The sequence below is a fragment of the Panthera onca genome, chromosome D2 (genome assembly GCF_046562875.1).
Source record: "Panthera onca isolate mPanOnc1 chromosome D2, mPanOnc1 haplotype 2, whole genome shotgun sequence".
Lineage (NCBI taxonomy): Eukaryota > Metazoa > Chordata > Mammalia > Carnivora > Felidae > Panthera > Panthera onca.
In genome coordinates, this window is record NC_138349.1 from 87,010,830 (window position 1) to 87,026,481 (window position 15,652).

The 15,652-nt window shown below is 39.3% G+C and overlaps 1 long non-coding RNA gene across 1 annotated transcript in view; it reads right to left on the bottom strand.

The window, feature by feature from the left end:
• LOC132685571 (uncharacterized) overlaps positions 1-14,888 on the bottom strand; it is a 180,424-nt gene extending 165,536 nt beyond the window's left edge. The window contains exon 1 of the long non-coding RNA XR_009613218.1: positions 14,684-14,888. This is a non-coding gene — a long non-coding RNA (uncharacterized LOC132685571). The remainder of the gene's footprint in view (positions 1-14,683) is intronic.
• Between the last annotated feature and the right edge of the window lie 764 nt (positions 14,889-15,652).

The window sequence follows — 15,652 nt, forward strand, 5'->3', positions numbered from 1 at the left end:
TGCACCCTCCCTCCCTCCCCCGCTTGTGCTGTCTCTCTCTTTCAAAATACATAAATAAGCTTAAAAAACAGGTCAACAAATTTATTTTTCGAAGACAAGATCAATAACTTTCTCTAACAAGCATTAGGGGATGAACGTCTCATTCCATTTCTTGCATGGTCTGTGTCGGATACTATGTTCAGCACTGCAGAGTAAAGTTTGGTTGGGTTCCCGGTAGGGATGTGCTCTATCTGAAAAGAGGCAGAGTCGCCATACGAGATGGACACTGGACCCTCACCTGTTGCGCACCTGTCACCGGGGGAAGAACGTGCCCAGCCTGCTGTTCCCACGTGGGGCTGACACACACGGGAGCCTCAGCTGGGCCGAGCCTACATGCGCTCCTGCTCCGTCTCTGGTGTCCCCAACAGACCTGCAGCTTTGACCCAGTAAAGAATTCAATTCCAAGCCTGCTTTTTTGATGAATCATGCATTTGATTAGATTCAATTCCATTTGTCCTCATGTTTCTATTTTTCTTGCCTTGCACATTTATTCCTATACTACAGCCTCATGTAAACTATTTCACATTTTGATAATGTTTGATGTTTCTACTATTTCATGAGGTATGAAACATGATTCTTTACAAGGAAAGAAACTTGAGTTTAGAAACTGATCAATTTTCCTCTCAATTCTAACACCTTATTCTAGACTACTAAGGCTTAGTTAAAGGAAAAGAACATACCCAACCCACCAGGTGCCCCTCCATTAATTCTTAAAAAGAATGACAATGTCATTTCATTCAGCAAGTATTTAAAGTCATTTCATAAAATGATGATTCTCAAAGGCTTTCTAATTCCTAAGTGAAACAATATACATAAATGTAATTAACAGCCGTATCTTATTTTAAAATTTCCATAAGCAAACTTTATCTGGGATTTGATGAGGCATTACAAAAAATAAAATCTTCAAAATCTTCAGTAGTCCATTTTACTGTGCCTCAAGCCAAACAAAAGAGCCTATAAGTTTTATGTGTAACTTAAATTCCTCATGTTGTAATAGCTGAAGTAACAGTAACCGACTGAGTAAAGCAAGTGTTCTAGACGCCATGCTAAGCAATCTGTACACACGTATCTCTTTAATTTCTTGTAACAAGGGGCGCCTGGGTGGCTCAGTCTGCTAAGCATCTGACTTCAGCTCGGGTCATGATCTCGTGGTTCGTGAGTTTGAGCCCCACGCCGGGCTCTGTGCTGTCAGCGTGCAGCCTGCTTGGGATTCTGCCTCCCTCTCTCTCTGCCCCGCTGAGCTCTCTCTCTCTCCCGCTAGCTCTAAAAAAACAAATTTCCCATAACAAGACCGGGCGGTAGGTAGTACTATGATCTTCAGAGATACAGGGTGATATTCGGAATTCATGAAGTTGACAGGGGACAGAATGAGCCCTTAAGCCGAAGCAATACACGCTCACGAGAGCTTGTGTTCTGAACAACATGCCTACGGGAATTTTTACGATCACGTGGAAAAAATACAACTGTATGCCACAAAGCGAGGTAATTAAGTTAACCTCATTCCTTAAACATCTAAACATTACAAAAGTATTTAAAGTAAAAATGGAAATGTCTTTCTCCCTGGGCTAGTCATGATCTACATCAAGATGTAACTATTGGGAATCATGCAAAACTCGGAGTAAAAAGGCCTGTGGCGGCCAGGGTTTCAGGGTGGGAGAAGGAGCAAGTGGTGGGGCACAGGTATTTTGTGGGTGTGGAACCTATTTTGTGTGGCACGGAAATAGGGGAAATACAGCATTATGAATCTGTCAAAACCCACAGAACTGCACAACACAAACAATGCACTTTACCGACGCAACATGTTAGCAGCAGGGACACTGTGTGGGAGGACTCTGTGCTTCCTCTCAAATTTTCTGTAGAACTGAAAAATAGTCTTTTAACTTACAAAAGGCAAAGACCTTCATTCTCTGGCCTCTTTCCACACAGGTCTGGCTAAACAACAGCCGGTGACACGCAGGGGTCAGCGTGGCCTCAGGTGGAGTTCTGTGAAATGGACGCAAGGTGGGGAGTGACGCAGGCAGCGGATGGTCAATGACGTTGAGAAGGACACTGGAAAAAAGCTAGGTTCCTGGAGAATCGGTGGTAAGGCCTATTTTCAGACATTTTCCTTATGTGAAGGAAATGTAAGCCACTTGTTGAAGTCTTTAAGGTAAGGAGCTCGATGCATTTCTCAAATGTGGAAAAGGCAAGTGTATTTCAAGACTGACAGATACTGCTAAACTACCTTCGGAAAAAAAAAAACTGTGTCAATACAGAGCTCAACACCATTAACAAATATTTGTTTCTTCACAGATTCCAGTATCAAGTATTATGATTTTTTTGTTTCTATAATGAGGAGAAGAAGTGTCTTATTTCTCTTTTACAATGTTATTTGAAATTACATATTTCTGATAATTATTCAGAAAGAAAATATTCTGAAGGTTATATTGGCCATTTATATTCTCCTTTTATGAATTTTCTGCTTGGATAACTTTTTCTATTACATTTTTTATCTTCTCCTTACTAATTTAAAAAATACATATATTTATCTGGATACTGAAGTCAATTCTATTCTTTTTTTTTTCATGACACACTAAAATCATTAGCCCAAATGAGGCATTGTCTCCTTTCATGCTGTTTAATTTGTTTTTACCTGTTTACTTACATCCTCTACCCCTTCACAGTGTCTCACCCTAAAACATTTACTGCAGGCTTAGATGTACGTATGTAAAAATATCATGGAAAAATGTATAGCAGCTGACTATGTCGTTCTAACTTAAAAATATTATTATGCAATCAACCTCCTTGTTTCTTACTCATTCTATTTTACACTAACTTAGTGAGATCTGATGACGATGCCAAAGGACAATGTCTATACCTGGAATTCTTATTGAATCCCTCTATTAATTTAATCAATCTAGCTAGCTATCTACCTATTTATTTCAATAAAAATTATTTGCCGACAATAAAATGCTAGGTCTTACGAGCATAACTTGACAGGTTAGGTAAGTTTTGACAACTGTGATAAACACATGTGCACTACACCCAGAACAGAAACAGAAAAACACGGGCCATCACATCACAAAATCTCTCCTGGCTGCTTTCCAATTAATCCTTTTCACACAGTGGCATCCACTGGATATTCAACCATCACACATTGGTTTTGCAGAATCTTGGATTTCATGTAAATGTGATCACTGAGAGTGTAACATATGGGTGGCTTTATCTCTACGTAACGTTTTTCAGATTCATCTCTGCTGTTTTGTGTATCATGGCTTCATGCACTTCTGCTGGCTGGCATTTCCTGCTGATGGATATTTGGGATGGTCACCGTTTATGAGGATTATAAGGCTACTATAAAATTTTTTTAACAACATTTTTTATGGACAGATTTCCTCCTCCTCCTGAGTAAACAACTAGGGGAGATGTACGTGCAACCTTACTTACCACTCTTATTCAACATAGTACTAGAAATTCTAGCTGGTACAATCAGCCAATATTAAAAGAAAAGACACCAAATTGAAAAGAAAGGAGGAAAACTATCATTATTTGATCATGAGATGATCTTATATATAGATAACTCTAAAGACTTAACCAAAACAGTCTTGGAACCAGTCAATAAATTCAGTAAAGTTGCAGATTGTAAAATTAACATACAGAAATCACGTGTGTTCCTATACACTATCAATGATATGCCTGAAAGTAAAAAACAAACAAACAAAAAAAAAACAAACAAAAAACAAAAAACCATCCCATTCACAATTGCATCAAAACCAATAAAATACTTAGAAATAAATTTTACCAAGGAAGAGAAAGATCTGTACAATGGAAACTACAGAACTGTGATAAAAGAAATTGAAAAAGGTACAAATGGAAATGGAAAAAATATCCCATGTTCATGGATTGGAAGAATTAATATTGGTAAAATGTCTTTACTACCCAAAGCCATCTATAGAAATCAATCCCTACCAAAATACCAGTGACATTTTCCACAGAAATAGAAAACAAAAAGCCCTCAAGTTTGTATGGAACCACAAAAGACCCTGAATAGCCAAAGCAAACCTGAGAAAGAACAAAGTTGGAGGCATCACACTTCTTGACTTCAAAGGGCACTACAAAGCAACAGTGAAATAAATAAAAATAAACAGACCAATAGAACAGAATAGGAGCCTGGTAATAAACCCAACATATACAGTCAACTAATATTTAACAAAGGAGGCAAGAATACTCAGTGGAAAAATGATAGTCTCTTCAATATGGTGTTGGGAAAACTGGATAACCACATGCAGAAAAATGAAATTACCTCAAAATGGATCAAAGACTTAAGACATGCAGTACAGTTTGGGAAAGAAAATAAGCAATGTTCACCTCTACACTGAACTTCGAGTACACTACCAAAGAACAGAGCAGATACCACAGTGAGCCTAACTATTCCAAACTAAGTTGTTTATTCTAATCTATGAAGAAACCTTCTGTCAAGAACTCCCTTGGAATGATAAAGGTAAGCATAAGTTTCTCACGCATGTTAACACTGGTTAAATCAATACACATTGATGAAATCTCACAAAATTTTTCATTTACTTCTTGCCACATCTCTCTTGAATGTAATTATTGTAAGTATGGCAAAGATACATCACATGAATTAAGAAAAATTCTATCTAAAGTTTTGTCTCAGTCAGTATATTTTATTTAGAAATACTGTATGACACAACAGAACCTTATCATGAATATTCTATAAAGTCAGTAAATAAATCTTATATTTTAAATGGATTCAGCCTAGATAATCTAAAACAGACTAAAAGAGGGGCACCTGGGTGGCTCAGTCGGTCAAGCAAGCGTCTGACTTCGGCTCAGGTCATGATCTCACGGTCCGTGAGTTTGAGCCCCGCGTTGGGCGCTCTGCTGACAGCTCAGAGCCTGGAGCCTGTTTCAGATTCTGTGTCTCCCTCTCTCTCTGACCCCGTTCATGCTCTGTCTCTGTCTCAAAAATAAAACAAACAAACAAACAAAAAAAAAACAAAACAAATAAAACAGACTAAAAGAATCCTATGTCAAAACTACAGGAAAAAAATTCTTAAAATTAAACAAAGTTCCAAAACATTTTGGACAACACTACCTAAGTGAATCTGAGCATCATCAAACACCTTTGTTAGATGCAAAATCATAAACAGAAGTTAAAATATGCTTCTTCCCATTTAGCAATTCTGACACTATGTTATACTTTAACTCCCTTAGAGAAATAACGTGTTGTTTATTCCCCAAATAGGCAGTGTGCACCATTTGAAACAAGCTCGACTACACAGACCTCCATGCACCTGGGGGGCTCAGTTGGTTGAATGTCACACTCTTGATTTTGGCTCAGGTCGTTGTGCCAGGGTCTGAGTTCGAGCCCTCCATCGGGCTCTGTGCTGAATTTGGAGCCTGCTTGGGATTCTCTCTCTCTCTCTCTCTCTCTCTCTCTCTCTTCCCCTCCCTTGCTTGTGCACTCTCTCTCTATTAAAAAAAAAATGGATGTGACAGTTTCTTTCTTTAATGAGCCTGAAGTCTGTTAGGATGCATGTATTTAACAGACTACACTACACATATTCAAAAGTACTGTAGGAAAAATAAAAAAATAAATTTCTGTAGGAAATTAGATAAAGAATCTCCCTTAATTGTGAGCAAGATAGGTTACAGAGAAAGTCAGGAATAAGAGTAGTAGTATTTGGGGAATCCTTAGCAGACATATGATGTTGAAATGTATGAAAATGAAGGCGTTAACAAGTTTGATTGAGAGGACAGAGTCAGAAAAGAATATGAGCTACAGGATGAAGATATGTATCTACATGTGTATCTATATACCCTAGATATATATAGTCTCTATATACATATTTGTTACACTTATAACATTTATTATATTTTAGTACATATGATATGTAATAATATGTATTTATGTGTTTGTTACATATTTATACATTATACATTTACATATAGATAAACTTATCTAGGCTACATATATATACATATATATGCACACACATATATACATATACCTATAGATACACAGATATATAATATGATGCTTTAGGTAATACACTACATATAGATATTCATAATCAAATATTTAATAATACTGTAATTGATGATTTGTAGGCCACATTGCTGTGCTTTTACTTCAAAATGTGCAGTAATACCTTCTTCTATCTATACAGTCTTTCCCAGGATTCCCTTAGGATTTACAGAGTTTATGCTGTTATGTGTAAGGAGATGGTTGGCAGCTCAGCTAATACTCATGAATTATGATCTGAAACTTTATGACTTGTCTCTAAATCACTCCACTGATTTGTTACATCAGACTTCTAATTTTCATTTTATTAACAGAAGCCCTAAATGTATGTTAAATGAGATTTTGACCTGTGTATAAAATAACTCATCTCATGGTGCACCGAAAGTGAATAAAAACAGTAAGGGAGATGTGTCAAAGGCAATCGGGGAAGACAGCTGTTCTGTCTCCTTCCCAGAGATGCACCTTGGGAAGGCGAGCGCTCTGTGGAAGCAGGCGGTACCTTCCCTGGAGGGAATGTACAAGACCAGTTCTGAGAGCTGCAAGGAGGCAGGGTTCTCTGCTCCCTGATTCTCAAAGAGCCCAGGGAGTCGTCCCTTCCTCTGTCTGCTGTGTTCTCCCTACCCTTCTCCAGAATCAATCGTCGTGCCAATCACTGTAAGGTCTTCCTTCCCTACGTATCCCCATCAGGGGCCTCAGGAATCTACTAAAATCTCCTTAATAATATCAGGGATTTGACAGCAACAAGTCAAGGAGTAGCAGTTTTGTCCTCTTAAATTGTTTTCCTTATAACATCACATCCTTAATTCAGACGGCATAAAAGGAACACTGGACTCTGCAAATTTCTTGAGGGGAATTAAAGGATAATGGAAGAAAAAACATCTTAAAACTTTTTCATTATAATAATTTGTAAGAATTTATCATTCTATCATAACAGTTTTTAATATGCACTAACTCTGATTTCCTAAGTGCAAGTTATTGCGTTACTACAGTCTACTGAGAAGACTTCAATAATGTTTTTAAAAGTCTGGCTGTACTCAACATTTGGAAAAGTTGCACAATTTTTTTTTGTTTTTTGGGTTTTTTTTAGTTTTAAGTACACAAGCATATAATTACATTTCCATTATTCTTTAGAAGAATGCTACCTACCAGTGCCCCTCAGAATTCTCTTGGGTTAGCTATGATTTTTATTTCCCATTCTCCATTTTATTATACATTACAGATATTTAACTGGCATTATTGGTTGAGACTGTTGCAATGGTAAGGTACAATTACAAGAAAACCACCTTTGCCTATTTCCAACAATGAAGACCTGTACACCTTGAAAAGTCAAATATGAATCATAAGTACTCATCCCGCTCTGTGTGTTGTAAGCGTTACTCTCCAATATTTTCTATACACAGAAGTGAACTTCATAGATGATATACTGATCCATTTTCTATTAATTAGACATTATGGATACTGTTAGACACAGTAAGAAAATATGGCAACATGAGGTATCCCTACGGTGTTTGGAAATGGTTAGTATCTTGGCCATCATGAGGGACACCCTAACCTACACAAATGATGAAATTGTGTAGGACTTAATGCATACAAAAAGAAACTTTACAAAGGATTGATGTTCACTCAATAATTAATATTTGATTTCAAATATATCGACAAATAAAGGTACAAGTGTTTTTAAGGGATTTGTAGCCTAATTCCTGAATCCAAACTTCAGAGATGGGGGAGTGATCCAACTGTGAGCCTTCATACCATGCTATTTCTCCAAGCACAGCTTCTAAGCCTCTTTTGCATTTCTCTTAGGTCCCCTTAGTTTCCTTAAACAAAGTACCATAACCGCACTGTAATAAACCAGGGGCATATAGTTAATCAACTTCATTACTCAACAATTCATTTAAGCCTACATAATATACTGAGCACCTAAAAAAAAAGATGAACCCAAAACCCAAAACAAAACAGTGTGTTTTTGACGTAATGCAGAAGATTCTAAGACTGAATAATGTGTGCTTATTGATACTGTTATTTACACTGACTTATTACTATTTAAATGATCCTGGTGAAAGAGTGCCGCCTGATGTATTAAAATCTGTGGTGGATTCCTGAGGACTTATGAGGGATAGTCACACACTGTAGTGCTCACAGGAGAGTGAGGTCGGACTGATGACTAGTACTCCCATCCACCTCAGGCGAGAACCAGTGGAAAGGACTAGAAATGCTGAGCCCAGACGAGAGATGCCCAGTGAAATGAAGACAGATCGTTTCAAATGTCACCGAAGAAGAGAAATTACAAGTGCTCTGAAGCAGGGCTGCCTGCGTAGATCTTTTAGTGACTAAGGAAGGTTCCCCATCTGCACTATCCATCATGGTAACTACAAGCCACGTGTGGCAACTGAATGCTTGAACGTGGCTAGTCTGACTGAGGATGAGTGTAAATCTCTGAATTCCCGAAGTCTGTACAGGTGTTAAAGGGTTCATGTAAAATAACGCAAGTAAGTCAACCTTGTTAACCCAATCCACACACATATAGACTTTTACAATTAAAGTTGTACACAAATGTAGTCATCACTGCCATATTAGCTTAATTTACTTGAACAGTACACAATATTAGGCTTTTCTACTAAAATTTTAAATGAAGATTTACTATGAATTCTGTCTCTGTTGAGACTCATTGCTCCTGAATATTCAAAGACGATTACTTGTGTAAGTTTTTTTCAAACGACTTGACTTTGTGTTGATCACTATGAAACTGAGGAATATAAATTATTATCCCTTTAGTAATCAAAGGCTGACTGTAAAATACGTATGCATGTATTACACATGCAATAAAATATGACTTCAATTTAAACACCTGGACATAGCCTACTTCTTAGTATGTATGTCATCAGTAGAGTTAACATATTAGAGGCCTATTATTAAACCTATTCCTTCATAACTGGCTTTCTACCAACAGGAACACCCTATTAATACAAAATTTCACAGTTATTAAGTACTGGGTTGAGTTATTTTCCTCATGATTGCTCTGAGGTCACACAAGACATTGTGGTCTTTCTCAAACACTAAAGAAAAGATCATTCATACTCACTATTTTTATGTCTACTATTATTTTCTCTTTGGAATTTGAACTGTGATAATTATTAACTAATCACAAAATATTACGTGATCAGAGCAAATACCAAAGAGTTGGCACATATACTGGTTATTGATCCTAGGACATCCATTTGTATATATGCTAAAAATTATGAATTATTACCTGTTTACATATTCTGATTTTTTTGCCACTCTGGCTTATTTGCGCAACATGGATATGTAGCCATTGATATACAACCAACAGAATCCCTCTCATACCTTAAACTCAATGCAACACACACACACACACACACAATGCAAGGTAGCAGAGATTTAGTTACGGTTTTCTAATTTTATGCGCGCTCTCATTCTAATAAATTGGTATTTTAAGAAGTGAAGATGATGTTTCAATAATATATCATAGTATTCAAGTAGTTTTGCCAAATGATCGAATTCCCCTCAAGTTTTGAAGGCAGCCAAATGCAGACAATCACGGGGTAAATGCATGTTTATGCTACGTCCTCTTATACACACTCAGTGCTACCTCTGCACGGAGCTCCCAACTGGATTTAACAACCAGTTCTCAACCCTAATACAATGATGAAATGGGCACGTATATGAAATACTGTAACAGGTAAGTAGATGGATGTGAAGGATGGTTGTGAAAAAGGAATCGCGGGCCTGTTGTCAAAAAGCAGACACTGAATCATTGCAGTTGAGTCTTGTAATTTCATTGTCACAACAATTTATAAAGAAGAAGGAACAGGGAGAGAAATGGAAACACAGTATTTACATGTAAACTATGGTCTAACCAACATTACCAAATCCGATCAGCCCTATTTCTACTACCTGCTCATAGAGATTGAAGAAAGTCAGCAGAGATACGGCTAAGGGTCCCCTTCCCTTCCCCCCAAACTCCGTAGGTTGAACCCTGCCACCTCACATTTCCTCTGTAGTTTTCATCCAGTTTGAATTCACGTTTATTTGCTGGACATTGAGTCAAATTTATATCAAAGAGAATATCAAAATATTTTGCATTTCATTGGACCAATCAACAAATTTAGAGTAAACTAATGTATTCCCATGGTACATTTCCTAGAGAGGCTCAAATAAGGCTCAAATCTATCACATTATGCGCAATATCTGTGCACCTACAAAGGATAAGTCACATGTTTACGATCCCTAGAGCCCAGGCTTTAGATTTTTCATCCTATAACATTTCTAGTCAACTTATATTCTTATAGAACAGATGCTTAATTTTCTAGCTCTTTATTTCATACCACAATTCAACAGTGTTATCTCAGAGAAAACTTATATTTGGCAAAGATTATTATTAGTAAAGCCAAGAATATATTTACTCTATTAGGACCTCATGACTTTGAAAGAAAATTGAGTATTTTTCACTTATTTTAAGGTTTTGCAATACATCTTATTATGGAATACATGTGAGGATCTTCTCTTATGCCAAGTGTTAACGATAATTAGTTTTTCCCAGCACTTTAAAAATTAATTGCCAGCAACTTCCATTTTTTTCTTTCTTCTAACCCTAGTTGTTTTGCCCTCACGAGAACATAACACAATTGACAGGTTGTTATTGTAGTTTTTGATGCATACAAAGATGTATACGTGGGCATTTTTTATTGCCAACAATGTATTATTTCAATCAATATATACTCAGCAGCCACTAATGACATAATTACTGTGTTAGGCTAGTTAGGAGATATAATGACTTAAGTCAGGCTGCTAGAATTCTGAGCATTGGTATCAGGAGATGACATTAAGCCAGGTTCTTCACTTAGTACAGAAAAAGACTGCAGCTGTAGGTGAATGTGGAAGAGGTTTTAGGGGGAATCTTTTCCATTTCAGAGGAATAAAAGGACACTGAAACGGCGGATAAGGAAGTTAGTTTCCAAACGTGTGTGATTATATTAGAGATGAACAGGGAAGGCGCCAGAGCGTTAGGTGGGTGGGGGATGTGTGTGGTGTCCGGAAAGGGAGGGGTAATTTTAGAACGCTGTGAGGGGTACACAGGGCTAAAGAAGGGTGTAAGTTCACAAAAGCAGGGAAAATGGACCAAAATACAGACCGGTTGCTTAGGTAGCATTTAAAAACTGCCCGTTAAATTCTTTTGAGGGGGAAATGCCATAGCCAATGATGCTCTGTCAAATGAAGTACTTCTCATTCACTGGCAAAATGATACGGACACATATCCTGAGAGGAAAAATGAACCGTGTCTGAAGAATAGATTTCAGATTTGTTTCAGAATTTGTCCTGTGCTGAACTGTAATTCGAGGACAAATATAAAGCCATATGAGAATGCTCTTTGAATTTGAAACTGAGACATGCAAATAGTTAACATAAACAAGCCGGAGTCTGTGCTCCCAGCTGTCCACACCGAGATCTCACGTGAATGCACGTACGTTCACATACCGTTCGTCCCTCTGCACACACGTCCTTATTAACTTTCCAAGGTCACGGAATTACAATGCATCTTTTTTGTTTGTACTCATCTTATTATCTATCAGATGTATATAGTCTTTCAATATCTGATATTTTAGAAAAACACAGTAAAGCAAAATGTAAAGATAGGTTCTTTGCTCCTCATCCGTTTTTCATGTGTCAAGAGAGGATTATTCACACATTAGTCACACCCCAGGCTTGAGTTCTGGAAACATCCAAAATAAGACCCAGAACAAGGCCCAAGGTTGATTACAGATAAAAATATTGGGATCAGAGAGAAAAACTGTCATCATATACTTTCTATATTTCATCCAGGAAATAGATGCAGGAAATAAGAAATGACGATTCATTACATTATTCTAATTCTCTGCTCTTAGTATGTTTGGGGCTAAAAAGAAATTTCCTTGGGAGAACAAACACCAGGGTGTCTCCATGAATTCCAAACATAAGAAACACAATGCAGGTAACAAAAGGGCCCAGGGCTTTTAACCCCCTATGGCTTTTAGACACCAGAAATCCTGGCCCATATGTATTGGGTTAATAACAGGCTCCTGGCACAAAAGTGAAGGGAGGAGACTGTTCTCAAAACTGAAGAGTCGTCCTTGTAGGTCTGTATTGTGTGTTTCTTCAAAGCAGAAACTTTCCTGCCTCACAGAAATTTATATTTGCCTACAGGGATATTAAAAGGAATATTATCTATATTACTATTTTCTTTCTGGTGATGAAGATGTATTTGAGGACTCCTTGTTCAGTAATGTTGAACATAATTTCCTTTGAAATATAAATCATTCACATATGTATGTATCGTGCATGTGTGTGCATATGTGCATCCCTGGTTTGTGTGTATCTATATCTATATCTATATCTATATCTATATCTATATCTATATATACCTCTGATTTACTCAGGATTCATAGCATTTTAGAGAAGAGAAAACACAGAGTAAACAAATAAAGAGAAATAATACTGTGGCAATATGTCACATTTTTGATACTTACGTAGACCCCATTTTATTCCATAAATAATTTATTTGTAATGCACTCTATTAATTCCTTTGTATAAGGCAATGATATAGTTTCATTTTAGAAACTTTGGATAGCAAAAATAAAGAAAAAGAAGACAATTAAAATAACCTATAATCTCAACATTTAGATAAATCCACTACTGAAAATCTGTTCACATATTTACAATTTGTGTGTGTGCATGCACACCTGCGTAGGGGGTACACGTGCCTGTGTGTGCATGCCGGGGTGTGCATGTATGCACGTGGGTGTGGGTGTGTGCACGCATGTGTGTGGGTGTGAAGGTGTGTGCACACACGTGTGGGTGGTTATGTGTGTGCACACGTGTGGGTGGTTATGTGTGTGCACACGTGTTATGCATGCACACACGTGGGTGGTTATGTGGGTGCATGCATGCGTGGGAGTGTGGGGGTGTGTGTGCATGCATGTGTGGGTTTTGAAGACAACTCCATAAGCACAGTAGAAAGTGAAACCCCAAGACCTTCGGTGTCTTTCTGCAGCGGGCAAAACAGGGAGCTGGACCGCACAACAGGGGAAGAGTACTGAGATTTGGGGTGTCATCTGCAGAAGCCATGGAGATAAAAGAAAGAGAAGTCCTTGCTCAAATGTGGAGGTTGATGTTAAAAATGAAAAGCAGACTTAAATTCAAAGTAACAGCAAGATAATTTGAACAGCATCAGAGGGCAGGGCACCCCCACGTGTGAGGTCACCCAGACAACCTATGCCGTCAGACAAGTGCCTGACATCTGGACACGGAAGGAGGGCCCCTGAAACCGCACCTGCCCTTAGCGACTTCCCAATTATGTCCTTTAGATCTCTAGAGGCAGACACACACCTATATAATACTCTAGGTACATTCACCAATTATGTATTCCCAGCCTACCAGCCTAAGATTACAAACATTACATTTTTTTCTTTATTATGATTTAACCTGACTGCAGAAAATTATCCCTCTGCATTAGCACACCTCCATCCGATAACAAATACTCTCCAATGTACCAGCTCAGGAATATTCCAGAACAAGTGCACTTCAGCCTATTCTGTTGCCTGAGTATTTTCTCCTCTGCTGATAACCTAGTACCTGGATCTCCAGTAAAGACCTACTCGAGCCTGAGAATTCCGGACAGCACGACTCAAAATAATTGTGATTGTTAGTACAATGTATTGAAAGCATAGTACAAGGAGAAAGAAAATACCCAAAGTAATTTTTACACACATATGCGTATTTAGAGGTCCTGAAACTTAATAATTAATTAAGTAATTAAGAAAGGTCACTATTTTGGGTGGCTGTCTCAACCTTCACAAGCTGGGATCTCTCGGTAGGACAATGCCTCACTGTCTGGCCTCAATCAGAAAGTCCCGGAAAGGCCAGTGTCCTTCCTTGTCCCAGATATGAGCTCGCCTAAGTATTTATTCCCCTCAGGGCAACTCCCGAGGGCACTGTTTTATCCGTGTGTATCATAAGAGGAATCTCCCAAATATTCATATTCTTAGTCTTAAATAGCCCAACATGCAAGACACGGCCAACTCAGGCCAGACAACAATGGAAACGCCGACGCCACACCTCGTAGCATGTCCTCCGATATGGCCGAGCAATACCAGATGTACGTCCCCCGCCTGGCGGGGCGGCCTCGGCTGCAAAATTCTCGCAAAGAATCACTTGCACGAAAACACAGCACAACCACGTACACGCGGTGACCGCGCGCGCACACCTTGTGCGAACAAAAAAGGATTTCCAGGCAAAATCCATGCAAAGAAAGGGAATGGGGGACAAACCTCGCAATTTCCAAAGTCATAGTTGTGCGGATACATAGGAAGAAGCTCTATGGAAGGGAAGATTCAAACTCTATGCGTTTGTGTCGTTTCCTCCCAATTAAGGGATTGTCAGCGAAGAGTGAGGAGCAATTCGCCTCATACATTGAAAAAGGTTCACGTACAAGAGGATAGTCTCTGTGCACCGGAAATCGTCATGCAGTTTTATATATGTTATTTACATTTCGTTTCTTTTCTTTTTTTGCTTTCTACCACAAAAGCACCACGCCGTGCGGCTTCTCGGCGTTAAATACTTTACCTTCGGAATATTTTCCGGTGACGATATCGTGAACGCCCCGCGGCCTCCCCGCCGTCCCTCCTGCATCGTGTCAACGTCCGGAACGCCATCTTGATTTGCTCCGGGGACGCGAAGTCTCGCCAGACGTTCGCGTGCTCCCCGTCAAAGCATCACGGGGTCCCCGCTTTGGCGGACGCCCCCTCCCTGCCGGCGCCTCAGCGCGTTGCGGGAGGGGCTCCCGATGCCCGCCCCTCGGCCCCACTCGGCCCCACTCGGCCCCACTCGGCCCCACTCGGCCCCACTCGGCCCCACTCAGGCCCACTCGGGCCCACTCGGCCCCACTCGGGCCCACTCGGCCCCACTCGGGCCAGCGTTTCCTTCCGGGGCTGAGGCGACCTCCAGGGTAAATGCCAGCAGGGGAGCTGAATTCCAAGCAGGCCGTGGAGGCGAAGACTCCTCCCCCCAGTCCCTACTCCTGCCAAGGCCGAGCGAAGATGTCGCCATGACAGTCGGACGCTTGGTACCCATGCCCTGAGATGACACGCAGGTGTAAACAGTGTTCCTCGAAGGCGATGGCGCCGGAATAGAAAACGGACCTTGGAAAATATCATCGATGCCCTTTGTCTTGTACTTTAAGAGGCAAACAGCACGTTACTCTCAACGCTTTTTGAATCATCTATAGGACAACTTCTTAAAGACTGAAACCCTTAAGAAAACTCAAATTTCTACATATTAAGACTTTCAAAGAAGCACAGACTGTTGTAAGGAAAAAATAAAGCCCCTAGTTTTGCCTCACAGATCCAAAATAGAGCCTATCTCTCACACATCTAAATACGTTTTTACTACGGGTGCTGTTCATTTATTATGTTCATTTTACGTAGCATGATAGGCTATCAGCTCAAAATGATTCCGTGTTTACTGCGCTCAGATATTGTGCCGCTGACAACACGGGACCAACCCCCCAGCCTCCCCTCAAAGGTCAGAGGTAAC